This window comes from Paroedura picta, chromosome 15 (genome assembly GCF_049243985.1).
Source record: "Paroedura picta isolate Pp20150507F chromosome 15, Ppicta_v3.0, whole genome shotgun sequence".
Classification (NCBI taxonomy): Eukaryota; Metazoa; Chordata; class Lepidosauria; order Squamata; family Gekkonidae; genus Paroedura; species Paroedura picta.
The window spans coordinates 19,493,402-19,507,169 of record NC_135383.1 but is presented as its reverse complement, the minus strand read 5'-3'; the positions used below and the strand labels follow the sequence as shown (position 1 = coordinate 19,507,169).

Genomic DNA, 13,768 nt, shown 5'->3' with positions numbered 1-13,768 from the left:
GATTCTTGCCCCTTAAGTGGAATACAGACTCCTTCCCCACCCCACTCCTCCCTTGCCTCTCACTTCCACACCCCGCGTGGTCCCTCCCTCCTCCCTCTCTCTCTTAGACACACACACAAACTCCTTCCCCCCAATCCCCCCTGCCCTCTCCCTTACCTATTGCTTCCCTGATCTCATCCCTGCCCCTTCCCCGCCTTTGACACATATACCACACACACATCCTGTCTCCTCACCTTTTGCAGTAGGAGGGCCGCTGTGTTCAGCAGCCACCCACCACCTCACCTGGGTGACCTGTGGCTGGCTGCTGCAGAGCTACTTTGGGGCTCCTGCAGCGCTGTGGCTGAGCTGGCCTGGCCTCCGCCGGCACCAGCTCCGCGACTTGGCCAGCATTTTGTCGCCACAGTGGCCCTGAATCAGTATGTGGTGCCCCTATGGCTGAGCCAGCCTCCTTGGACGCCACCACCACCACTGGCCGCCTCCATGGTGGCTGCAACTCAATGTGTTTTGGTGCACTCAGTGGGCAGGACTTACGGCCTACTTCCGTTCCACCAAACGCACCAGAAGATGTGTTCCACATTTTAAAAAAGAAGAACAGAATACCTGGCCAGTTTGGCCTGGAAGGAATTCACCTCCTGACCCCAAAGCCAGCTTGGTGTAGTGGTTAGGAGTGCAGACCTAATCTGGCATGCCAGGTTTGATTCCGCACTCCCCCACATGCAACCAGCTGGGTGACCTTGGGCTTGCCACAGCACTGATAAAGCTGTTCTGACCGAGCAGTGATATCAGGGCTCTCTCAGCCTCACCCCACCTTACAGGGTATCTGTTGAGGGGAGAGGAAAGGGAAGGCGATTGTAAGCCACTTTGAGGCTCCTTCGGGTAGAGAAAAGCGGCATATAAGAACCAACTCTTCTTCTTCTTCAAAGTGGCAATGGGCATTTCCGTGGGCATGCAAGAAAGGGCCGCAAGAGCCAAGCACCGACACAATCCCTTCTGCCCACCCACTCACCTAAGTTCCCAGAATCTGCCGTCAGATGGCTCTCCAGCCTCTGCTTAAAAACTTCCAAAGAAGGAGAACCCACCACTTCCCGAGGAAGCCTGTTCCACTGTTCCATATATGTTAATTTCAAACATCTAAAGGTTGTTTGTTATCCATGTAACTGAATACTTGTAAACTTATTGTTATTACCCTCCCTGAGCCAGCAGGGAAGGGCAGGCTATAAAAATAAAGTTATCATTATTGCTGTTATTAATCAGGATTTTGAACGGAGGGTTGGCAATTCACCCCAGAACCTTCCTGCAACTTCTTAATTAACTCTTTCTCACTTTTCCTCGAATATATAAACTTTTTAAATATATATTTTTCCCCTCTCTGGTCCCATTGTCCATCCATTTCCATTGATTCACAGAACCATATCCTAGAACGAAATTCCCGGGGCTGCTTTTTGTATTCCTTCCTTCATAGCAATCTGTCTGGAGGGGGGAGGGGTCCACCCCATACCCCACCCCCAACCTTGTGCACAGCCTTGCACATAATAAATTGCCAACTTACTACTGCTGCTTATATGGGGAGGGGGGGGTTCCTAACTACAAATCACTCCCTGAGTTTGACAAGTGCTTTTGGGGGGGGGGAGGGGCAAAAGCAAACCCCCAAAACCTCCTACCTCCCGCGATCCCCCCCTCTCCCCAGGAGGCTTCGCAAACCACCTTTCTTCGGATAGATTCAAGAAAGGGAAAGTTTGCAGCAAGCGCGAGCAAAGTCCAAGCCGCTCACCTGGCCCGCTGCAGAGGGCGGCTGCGGCTGGACCCTCCCGGCGCCTCTGCCCGCCGCCGGGGAGCGCGACCCCGTCCACCGGACCGCCGCGCCGGCCCCAGCTGCCTCCCGGAGGCGCGCTCCGAGCCGACTGGCCTTAAATCAACACGGCGCCGGCAGCCCGCGCGGAGGCGGCGAAAGCGCGGCCTGGATCACCGGAAAGGACGGCGCGCCAGGCCGGGAGAGCAAACCCGCAACGGGCTCCTCCTTCCCGGGCAATGCCCGGGGGAAACCGGGGGTGGGCGGCGTGCCTGAGGGTTGTCTGGCCCCAAGCGCCCCCCTTCCCGTTGCATTTCTTCGTTTTGGTCAATCGCAGTCGGGCCAAGGGGGGGCTGGACTAGATGACCCTGGAGGTCCCTTCCAGCTCTACGGTTCTATGATTCCTTAGCCTTTCGCCATTGCCCTCTCTGGTAGCTGTTTATCTACTGTGGCAGGTCTCTGTAAATTACTCTCTTCCACCGCCCAGGAATGCATCTGTCCTTAATCGCACATCTGGACATTTTTATTCCCTCTCCTATGTTTTGCCAACTGGAGTTGGACCCAAAAGACTCATCATCTTACAACAGCTGCTTATTCCAGCGAGGCTCTTGAATCAGCTCAACATCTTCATTATACTGCGTGTTGGTTGGATACCTTCGTGATGCTGTTTTGCTAACTTACTTCTAATTTACTCTCTCCTTTTGAGCCTCTTGTGGCACAGAGTGGTAAGGCAGCAGACATGCAGTCTGAAAGCTCTGCCCATGAGGCTGGGAGTTCAATCCCAGCAGCCGGCTCAAGGTTGACTCAGCCTTCCATTCTTCCAAGGTCGGTAAAATGAGTACCCAGCTTGCTTGCTGGGGGGTAAACGGTAATGACTGGGGAAGGGACTGGCAAACCACCCCGTATTGAGTCTGCCATGAAAACACTAGAGGGCGTCACCCCAAGGGTCAGACATGACTCGGTGCTTGCACAGGGGATACCTTTACCTTTACCTATGTAGGCAGCCTGGAGAGTGCCATTTCATTGTCCGAAGGAGTGTGCATGCGCATGAAAACTCACGCCTTGAAGCAGACGTTGTGGGTCTTAAAAGTGCCACTGGACTCAAGCGTTGTTCCGCTGCTTCAGACCAACACAGCTACGCCCTTGAATCTCTCTTCTTTTCCAGGGGGTGCGCACACTGTACGGAGGGCTGAGATGCACGAGTGACACAGCATGTGGACACACTTCAGGATGTGTACCCTACACAGACCCAAATGAGCTTACAACAGGGCGGGGGATACTGTACAAATCAAGCAGTGAACAAACAGCAGGGACATCTTGGGCTGGGCCGGGTCTCACTGGCTTGTCTGAAGACGAACACACACAGAGGCAAACACAGCTAGGGTTGCCAGCTCTGGGGTGGGAAATACCTGGAGGCTTTGGGGGTGGAGCCGGGCAGGAGGAGAAAGGCTGTGAATCTGCTCTGGAGCTCCAGCGGACCCCCGGGGGTCCACGGGCCCTTGGTTTTGAATCCCTGCTCTAGGCATTTCCCAATCTGGAGTCAGCAGCCGTCCCCTCCTGTCAGACGACACAAGGCCCGCAGGATCTGACGCCAGCCATTTACACACAGGGGTAGTCAAACTGTGGCCCTCCAGATGTCCATGGACTACAATTCCCAGGAGCCCCTGCCAGCATTTGGACATCTGGAGGGCCGCAGTTTGACTACCCCTGCACTGAAGGCAACTTGCCCTGCAATTATTTCCAGCAGCTTTAAAAGATCTATAGGAGAGATCTGGTGCAAGGTCCAATTGAAAAAAGGGTGCGAAAATAAAATTGGGCAAATTCTGTTGCACGACGGAAATGCATCATCGGGAGACGGATGTGTTGGGTGGAAGCAACGGGGAAGAGAAATGCAAAAACCCTCTTCTTCAAGAAGAAGGAAGCAATGGGCAATTGCTGGCAGGGGCTCATGGGAATTGTAGTCCATGGACATCTGGAGGACCACAGGTTGACTACCCCTGCTTTAAACCACCATCAGTGGGTTCTGTGGGTCAACAGCAGAGCCTCCGGTGTGAATGGCAGCAGGAGAGCAAAAGGTGAGCAAAACTGTCTGAGGAAGAGGGCCTGCACTCGAGAGCTCACGCCTTGAATAAATCTTTGTTGGTCTTAAAGGTCCCACTGGACTCTGATTTTATTCTCCTGTCTTTGTTTCCCAACTGTTTCTCCACTCCCATTTTCCTGTCCTTCACCGCCACGGTCTAGGGAGATGCTTTCAGCGTTAAACACCCCTGATATTGCCTTTATGCGCAGAAGCACCAAGCTGCACCATTCCTTACGTTTCCTAGAAGAAGAAGAAGAAGAAGAAGAAGAAGAAGAAGAAGAAGAAGAAGAAGAAGAAGAAGAAGAAGAAAGGAGTTGGTTCTTATATGCGGCTTTTTCTCTACCAGAAGGAGGCTCAAAGTGTCTTACAATCGCCTTTCCTCTCCCCACAACAGACACCCTGTGAGGGAGGTGAGGCTGAGAGAGCCCTGATATTACTGAAGAAGAAGAGTTGGTTCTTAAATATGCCACTTTTCTCTACCCGAAGGAGTCTCAGAGCGGCTGACAATCGCTGAGAGACAGGTGAGGCTGAGAGAGCCCTGATATTCCTACTTGGTCAGAACAGCTTTATCAGTGCTGTGGCCAGCCCAAGGTCACCCAGCTGGCTGCATGTGGGGAAGCACAGAATCGAACCCAGCTCGGCAGATAAGAAGTCCACACTCCTAACTGCTACACTAAACTGGCTCTTGCTGCTTACATTTAATTTAAACGCAGCTCTGCATGATCGAGCCGTTAGCTAAACGGGCCGTGTCCGGGGTGTTTGTTTTCATTAAAAACACAACTAGTGAGCAGGAAACTTCATTCGAACAAAGGGCAACCTAATTGAAAAGGGATGCATGTGTATCAAAAGCTTGAACGGTAAAAACTAATAAAGTTATGAGCTTTTCATAACCATGCGTAAACAACTTTTGGACATGCGCAGATGCTAATCTCTCTACAGAAGATAGTGAGCTTTTTAATTTTAGCTTTAGGTTTTGCATTTTTTTAGCTGTTAAAACTTATTCTAGCTGTTTATATTTTGATCAGTGTTTTATGCTTTTAATTTTTACCTGGCAATGCAGGGAACTCTTAGAGCTTTTGGCGTTACTATAAATATGCTTTAATGGGCAAAGGGAGGGTAAAGGTAAAGGTATCCCCTGTGCAAGCACCGGGTCATGTCTGATCCTTGGGGTGATGCCTTCTAGCGTTATCATGGCAGACTCAATATAGGGTGGTTTGCCAGTGCCTTCCCCAGTAATTTGTGTTTACCCCCCAGCAAGCTGGGTACTCATTTTACCGACCCCGGAAGGATGAAAGGGTGAGTCAACCTTGAGCTGGCTGCTGGGATCGAACTCCCAGCCTCATGGGCAGAGCTTCAGACAGCATGTCAGCTGCCTTACCATCCTGCGCCACAAGAGGCTCAAAAGGGAGGGTAGAATGTCATTATAGGCTACTAATTTTTTTTCCCTAGGTTACCGCAACCTTGTGCCTTATCTCATGGCATTTGGCATGGAGCGCATTAGTTCCCATGCTACACAATGAAATGTCCTTCCTTTTGCTATCTTGCAGGCCAACGGTGGAATGTTTCTATTTAACCATTATTTTTCATCTTTAACTAGAAACTCAAAATGGAATTTCTCTGGTCCTTGTGCCACAAAGCTGGCTGACACATCCTTGGCTTCTACAGGTTCTGCACCGACGGGCTGCCGGCCACACACCGATGTGAAGAAGGCTATTTTGTTTGCGTGCAAACATTGCCCTTCATGTGCGGAACATATGCTCCGACATGCTGTTGCTAACAGGAATTGACAGTATGTACTGCAAACAGGGAGAGCCCCACGTTCTGCAGATAAACGCTTCCTCTGACTTTCACTCACACCCCTGCATTAATTTTCTGTTGTGACTAACAGGGTGGATCTTTGATCTCAACCTACAGCCCAAATCCAGCAAAGAGCTGAAGGGATAGGCAAGGGGGAAAACTGAGATCATCTCTGCCGTGAAAGGAAGCCACTTCATCCAGGTTGGAATGAACGGAGAACCTTCAGCGGCTCTCGGTGCCCCTCCATCAATGTTGCTGCACCCAAGAGGAGAAGGTTTAGGGGGCTTAAACTCAGAAAGCCATCCCCATCTGCACCAAACCATTCACCGGGAAACTGGGGAACTGGCAAGCTCCCCACCCATATCCAGTTTTGCTTCCAAGAGAGAAGACCGGGGAAGAGATGGTTAAGAGGTGTGTGTGGGGGGGGGGGGTTAATAGATGCAGGAAGGTGGAATCTCCAACAACCTCGGATGCCACAACAGCACTGCAACAGTTCATACTTAAGGACTGAGCCGCAATGGCACCAGGAAACTGAAAAGAAAACAGACACACAGTGGGGAAAACCTAGGATGCAAGGGTTCAGGAGGCTCCCCATCAGGATTCCCAGCTGCATCATATTTCCTTCCTAGTGGATTATCTCCCCCCCCCCTCCTTCATTGCAGGTTTACGAGCCTCCCACGCTTTCATTTCCCACTGCAGCACCCTTTCCTGCACAACGGGGAAAGGGCAAGTTATAAATCTGCATCGCAGGAAATGCGCACATGGCCTCGCCACGGTTACAGGTGCCGGCTCTGTGGCATTCAGCTGAGCGCAGACAGAACTGCCGGTTGCCATGACACCCCACATCTCTGAAGCACTCTGTGTCCACGACATGAGAGCACCACAAGGCAGCGTTACGGCCACAGATGTTTTAAGCCAGCAGTGACATCCTGTTCCGGAGTCCCCCTGTCAAGATAAGGCAAAGGCAGCCGGGGTAATCGGGCCGATAAAAAACATATTCCGCAGGCAGCTTTTCATCCCGAGCAGAAGGCGCCAGCGTGCTTTGCAAGATTAAACTTCTAAGAAACGTTTTGGCCACTTTCGGGAGCATAAAAGAGAGAGGCGGTATTTCTAATTACTGCCGGCGTGTGTGAGCAGCTCCAGCGCTTAATTCGCTCTGGCCGCTGAGACCCCCCCAGCCTTGTTAATTCAAGATAGGAACCGCAGAATAGAATCATAGAGTTGGAAAGGCTCCCACAAGGTCATCTAGTCCAACCCCTTGCACAATGCTGGAACTCACAACTACCTGCCCACCCACAATGACCCCAATTTCATGCCCAAGTGATTCCCCCACCCCACCCCGCACCAAAAAATCCCCAGAATCCAGCCTGGACGGGAAGAAATTTACCCACAACCCCACTTTAAAAAAAATCTTTATTTTGATTGCATTACAGTACAAACTCATTATTTCTGCCATGCTCACTTCTCTCCCCGACTCGCCTGGCCCGACCAATGGGCTGTGGGTGAAGAGCCACCTTGAGGGATGAGGCACACCACTGAACTCTGCTGCCCTTTAATGCCTTTGGCTTTACTGCAAGCGGTTGGCATCCAGGAGACGTGAGAACAGGTGGCTCCTGCATTTGAGTCTGTCCCCCCCCCCCATGGTCCCTGGCAACCCTCCTTGGATTGGGTGGTGATCAAGAAAAAGGGGGGGCATTTTCCTTATTTTGATTGTGTTAGGACGCAATTGCGTTATCGCATATAGTGCAAAGGGGGGGGCAGGACAGGAGGTGGGGACCGTCCATTCTCCCACCAGAAGTACAAAACACATGCCACAAATGGAGGCCTGATCAGTGACAGAGCAAACCACAAACGCAGAATGCCAGGTGCGAATTCAGAGTCTGCATTTCGAATTCCGTGCAGTGAGAACACGCCGGCAAATCACAACTGTGGAAACAGTCTTACTTTTGCTCCTGCCTTGGCAACTGGGGAGACAGTTAAGTACGCTCAAGGAGAGACATGGGACCCCAGGGGCATCTGTTTCTGACCCCACACTTTACCTCCCGTGCACAATGTGTGGGTGATAAAGTTAGGGAGGGTCAGAAAAGGAAGAACTTGGCAATCCCAGCTGCCCCACCAATTATTAAGCACACACAACGAACACAGGACCACCACTATCACTCCCAAGCAACACATCTTTGGAATCCTGATCTCAAAGGATCATAAATGTTCCCCAGCAGCCCTCCCCATGGTGCTTATTCGGAAGTACGTCCCATCTGTTTCCGTAAACCTTTCCAGGAAGCGCCTTACAATTGCTGAGGTCATGCAGAATACGCCCCCCCCCCCCATGCAACCCTTTCACATTTGCTCCTGGGAAAAGCAAATACAAAAGAGCAGGGAAGTAGCTGGGGCGCATGTTTTGCCTGCTTGTCTCTGGTGGAACCCCAGGAAGACGAAAGGCAGAACTGCTGCAGAGCAGAGGTCTCTAACCCTTTTCAGCCTGTGTCCACCTTTGGAATTCTGCCATAGGGTGGCGGACACAACAAAATGGTTGCCGCAGAAGAAGAAGAAGAAGAAGAAGAAGAAGAAGAAGAAGAAGAAGAAGAAGAAGAAGAAGAAGAGTTGGTTCTTATATGCCGCTTTTCCCTACCCGAAGGAGGCTCAAAGCGGCTTACAATCACCTTCCCTTTCCTCTCCCCACAACAGACACCCTGTGGGGTGGGTGAGGCTGAGAGAGCGCTGATATCACTGCCCAGTCAGAACAGCTTTAACAGTGCCGTGGCGAGCCCAAAGTCACCCAGCTGGTTGCATGTGGGGGAGCGCAGAATCGAACCCGGCATGCCAGATTAGAAGTCCGCACTCCTAACCACTACACCAAACTGGCTCCTCTCAGGAGGAGCCACACACGCAGAGGAAGCCCAGGTGCATGCGAGAACAGGGGTCCTTTTTGAATACACTGGGAAAGAGGAATGAGCCAAAACAAAGCAAAAACTGTGTTGGCTACAATATTCACTTCTCTGCATAGTTCATCAGGCCTTCAGTGGCCAATCAGAAGCCCTGAGGGGCAAGAGACCCTCCTGGCCCCACCGCCTTTCTAGAAATTCTTGGTGGGTCCCAAGGAAGGTGTTGTCATGATGCCCTTGGGCACCACGTTGGGGAACCCTGCTGCGGAAGATTCCTGTCATCAGACCCTGGAGAGACGCTTACCAGTCAGACAGCATTCAGCTCAGGCAAGTGAGGGTCTGACCCAGCAGCACTTGCGAAAATGTCAAACGTTCCTGTTATCTCCAGACTGCCTCAAACGAAACTCTTGGCCGTTCTGTGTCTGTTCAGGCATCCTCACAGAAGGGACTGGAAGCAAGTTCCTATGAGTCACTTCTTAATCCCGGCAACTTTGTATGCAAAATTATGCCACTCTATTTTAAACTGTCTTTATATGCAATCTACCCCTCAGCCATCGCTTGGCTATAATGTGGGGGGCGGCAAAGAATAAGACAGAGTTCTTCCCCCAGGGTTAATAACAAGAAGACCCCTCCTCAGGCTATGCACTAACATCTTGTGCACCCCACCCCAGGGTTGACTGCTGCGAGGTGTGTGCGTGTGTGTTTATGCTGCCAATCTTGTTTTACTGGGGGTTTTGGGGGGTCTGATGGTTATTGTTTTTTATGGAGTTTGATGGGGGGGGTTATAGACTGTAATCCGCCACAAGTCTCCGGCGAATGGCAGGCTAGAAATGCAACAATAAATACATTAAATAAATAATAAAAGTTATATTTTTATATACATACATACACACACATATACATATATTTTATATATCTGTTCCACTTAATATTTCTGGTAAGGGCTTGGAGGAGGAGCGTGTCTCATGGCTTAAGTGCCACTCAGCACAACACCCACTCAGGGTGGCTGCCCCGCCTCTGAGTGCCTCCTCCTCCAACTGGCTCACCTGTCTGTCCAGCAGCCAGCCAATTGCCTTCCATCCTCCACCCTGACCACCCCCTCCTTCTTCCACTTCCCTCCAAGGCTCGGAGGCTGCAGATCCCTGATGCGTGAGAGCTGTCCCTGCTAACAGCTTACTGCAGCCTTTCCAGGTCCCGGAGGGAGGGAGAGACTGTCTGCAGAGTTCTTCCACCCCATCTCCCTAATCTAGTGCCTGTTGTATTCCTGAATGCAATGGGCTTTGCCCCTCGTTATATATTATATATTATATAATTATATTTTATATATTATATATACAGATCTATAGGATCCCATGGGAACTCTGGAGAGGGTCCGTGGCCTTTCCCTTCCAGCCTTAATGGACTCAGCCACAAGCTAGGGAACTGGCCCCTTCCATTCCTTCCCCTTCCAAGTATGAGTGAGTTATCTTTTGGTTTATATGTCTGCATGCCTACCCCTGCCTTAAGCATCCTCCTGCCTGTCCCCCACTAAGTCCTCCTCGAGCCTGCCTGTTAACGTAGGTGGTGATGTCACTTCTGGGGGTGTGGCTGGCTAACATCACTTCTGGGGACCCTCGAAGCCTTTGAAATTATTACAGAGGCTCCTCCATGGTCAAAATATTGAAATATGCTGATATTGACTAATCTCGCCTTGGTTTTGCTCTTCCCAGCATCTCTTCACTGCCCACTAGTGGCAGATGCGAGAATGAAGTCTGAATAAAGCTCTCTTGGCCAGCAAATGTTGTTGTTATGTGCGAAGTCGTGTCCGACCCATCGCGACCCCATGGACAATGATCCTCCAGGCCTTCCTGTCCTCTACCATTCCCCGGAGTCCATTTAAGTTTGCACCTACTGCTTCAGTGACTCCATCCATCCACCTCATTCTCTGTCGTCCCCTTCTTCTTTTGCCCTCGATCTCTCCCAGCATTAGGCTCTTCTCCAGGGAGTCCTTCCTTCTCATGAGGTGGCCAAAATATTTGAGTTTCATCTTCAGGATCTGGCCTTCTAAAGAGCAGTCAGGGCTGATCTCCTCTAGGACTGACTGGTTTGTTCGCCTTGCAGTCCAAGGGACTCGCAAGAGTCTTCTCCAGCACCAGAGTTCAAAAGCCTCAATTCTTTGACGCTCGGCCTTCCTTATGGTCCAACTTTCGCAGCCATACATTGCAACTGGGAAGACCATAGCCTTGACTAAACGCACTTTTGTTGGCAGGGTGATGTCTCTGCTTTTTAGGATGCTGTCTAGATTTGCCATAGCTTTCCTCCCCAGGAGCAAGCGTCTTTTAATTTCTTTGCTGCAGTCCCCATCTGCAGTGATCTTGGAGCCCAGGAAAATAAAATCTGTCACTATCTCCATTTCTTCCCCTTCTATTTGCCAGGAATTGAGAGGGCTGGATGCCATGATCTTTGTTTTCTTGATGTTGAGTTTCAAGCCAACTTTGGCACTCTCCTCCTTCACCCGCATCAACAGGCTCTTTAGTTCCTCTTCATTTTCTGCCATTAGAGTGGTATCATCTGCATATCTGAGGTTGTTGATATTTCTCCCTGCAATCTTGATCCCAATTTGTGACTCCTCTAATCCCGCATTTCTCATGATGTGCTCTGCATACAAGTTAAATAGGCAAGGCGACAGTATACAGCCTTGCCGAACTCCTTTCTCAATTTTGAACCTGTCAGTGATTCCATGTTCAGTTCTCACTGTTGCTTCTTGACCTGCATATAAATTTCTCAAGAGACAAATAAGATGCTCTGGTATTCCCATCTCTTTAAGAACTTGCCACAATTTGTTGTGCTCCACACAATCAAAGGCTTTAGCATAGTCAATGAAGCAGAAGTAGACGTTCTTCTGGTACTCCCTAGCTTTCTCCATGATCCAGCGTATGTTGGCAATTTGATCTCTAGTTCCTCTGCCTCTTCGAAATCCTGCCTGTACTTCTGGAAGTTCTCGGTCCACATATTGCTGGAGCCTAGCTTGTAGGATTTTGAGCATAACTTTGCTAGCATGGCCAGCAAATAACCAATCACAAAACATGCTGTGGGGTGCCAGGACACGCAAGGTCACATGTAGTTTGTAATGGGCCCGCAGCTATGATTTAAACATGCAGAAAGTGTTGTGGTCCATTCGTCTCAGCTTGTATGTAGTCAGAGCAAGCTGGGTTAGTCTGTCTGAAGCAGCAGAAAGGAGCAAGTGTCTAGTAGCACCTTAAAAATTAACAAAATTTGTGGCAGAGTAAGAGCCTCTTGTGGCGCAGAGTGGTAAGGCAGCCGTCTGAAAGCTTTGCCCATGAGGCTGGGAGTTCAATCCCAGCAGCCGGCTCAAGGTTGACTCAGCCTTCCATCCTTCCGAGGTCGGTAAAATGAGTACCCAGCTTGCTGGGGGGTAAACGGTAATGACTGGGGAAGGCACTGGCAAACCACCCTGTATTGAGTCTGCCATGAAAACGGTGGAGGGCGTCACCCCAAGGGTCAGACATGACTCGGTGCTTGCACAGGGGATACCTTTACCTTTACCTTTACTGTTCACTTCTTCAGATACAGCTAGAACGGGGGTCCATCTGTCTTCTGTATTGGAGAGTGGAATGATTTCAAATGCTGAATGACAATAGCAGCCATGATTGGATTAGGTGTGATATGCAGAAGGGTAGCAGAAACGAGCACTAGTAATGAGAAAGGAAACCCAGGTCTTAATTCAGCCCAGGAGGATGCATTGTCTTGAGCTTCATTATCAGCTGCAGTTCAGCAGTCTCTGTTCCTAATCTCCCTTTGAAATTCCTTTGCAAGAGAACTGCTACTCTCAAGTCAGCAGCCAAATGTCTTGGAAGTTTCAAATGTTCTCCAACTGATTTTTGAATGTCGTAGTTTCTAATGTCACATTTATGTCTGTTGATTTTTGTTGAAGGTACCAGCCTGTTTGCCCAATGCAGAGGATGGCAGGGGATCGCTGACACGTGATGGCATAAATTGTATTAGAGCAGGGGTGGCCAAACAGTGGCTCTCCAGATTACCATGGACTACAATTCCCATGAGCCCCTGCCAACACCATCCAGCTGCAATATTCTGCAAGCTGCAGAATCCTCTGACATAATCTCAGCTGTGGCTTCTGTGATCACAATGGAATAGAAAGAGGCACTTTACGAATATGCAAGAGAAGAGGAGCAAGGCTCCAGCGAGAGGGAGCTACGATCCTCCTCATCTACCGCACCAGAGTCACAACAAGAGGGAGGGCTGCAATTATACTTTTTGTGCAGTGATAGAATAATTGTAGCAATCTTCCCTGCACCATGCTAACGGCATGACTTGCCTTGGAAAGCTGCCAGGCCTGAAGTTTATTAATTAGAACAGTGGGCCGATCATATTTTGTTTAAAGCAACAATAATGGCAGCGATAATTACTGTTTGGGAGAGCCGTGTCTCTTTTCGGGAGCGTTAAGCCTTCCTTATTATCCATATTCATTACGGTGAAGGTACCTGTGGGGCAAAGGATGGGAGTGCCATAAGATGAAACAACAAAAACCCAAACAACAAGCGCTTTTCTGGGTCTGACCAGTAGCCCATTCCACACTAGTCAGACTTGTGCCAATTTAGCAGATTTTCAGACTCCACAGAATGCTTCTTCTGGCTAGGTGCTAAGCAAAGCATCTGTTGGCGGCGAGTTCCAAAGTTTGTGCATGGCGTAAAAGAAAGGTTTCTTTTGTGTTGGCTTTAAAACAATTTGCAAATGACCTTGGATTCTGGATAAGCTGCAGCTGATTTTTCCAAATTTGGAAGAGGGAGACAGACAGACAGACAGACAGACAAGAAAGAAAGAAAGAAAGAAAGAAAGAAAGAAAGAAAGAAAGAAAGAAAGAAAGAAAGAAAGAAAGAAAGAAAGAAAGAAAGAAAGAAAGAAAGAAAGAAAGAAAGAAAGAAAGAAAGAAAGAAAGAAAGATATAGTTTACATAGTTCAAATAAGTAATTACATTTAAGGCTGAAATCAAATCATTAAAAGCCACTTTCTTTTTTTTTTAAAGACATTAAAATCTAATAGAACAGGGGTGGCAGGAGATCATGGGAACTGTAGTCCAGGCCACCCCTGTTATAGAAGATTCCTTTGGGGGGGTGCTTGGACTGTCTTCTCAACCCCACCCTTCTGGGCAGGGAACTACTTTGTCCCAAGCGCGGATGGCGCTAGGCCGGCTCAAGTTCC

General features: G+C 49.6%; 1 protein-coding gene across 2 annotated transcripts in view; it reads right to left on the bottom strand.

The window, feature by feature from the left end:
• RPH3AL (rabphilin 3A like (without C2 domains)) overlaps nucleotides 1–1,928 on the bottom strand; it is a 56,569-nt gene extending 54,641 nt beyond the window's left edge. For both annotated transcript variants that reach the window (XM_077311230.1, XM_077311228.1), the window contains exon 1: nucleotides 1,772–1,928. The gene's annotated coding sequence lies outside the window, so the exon portion shown is untranslated. The remainder of the gene's footprint in view (nucleotides 1–1,771) is intronic.
• Nucleotides 1,929–13,768: the final 11,840 nt, after the last annotated feature.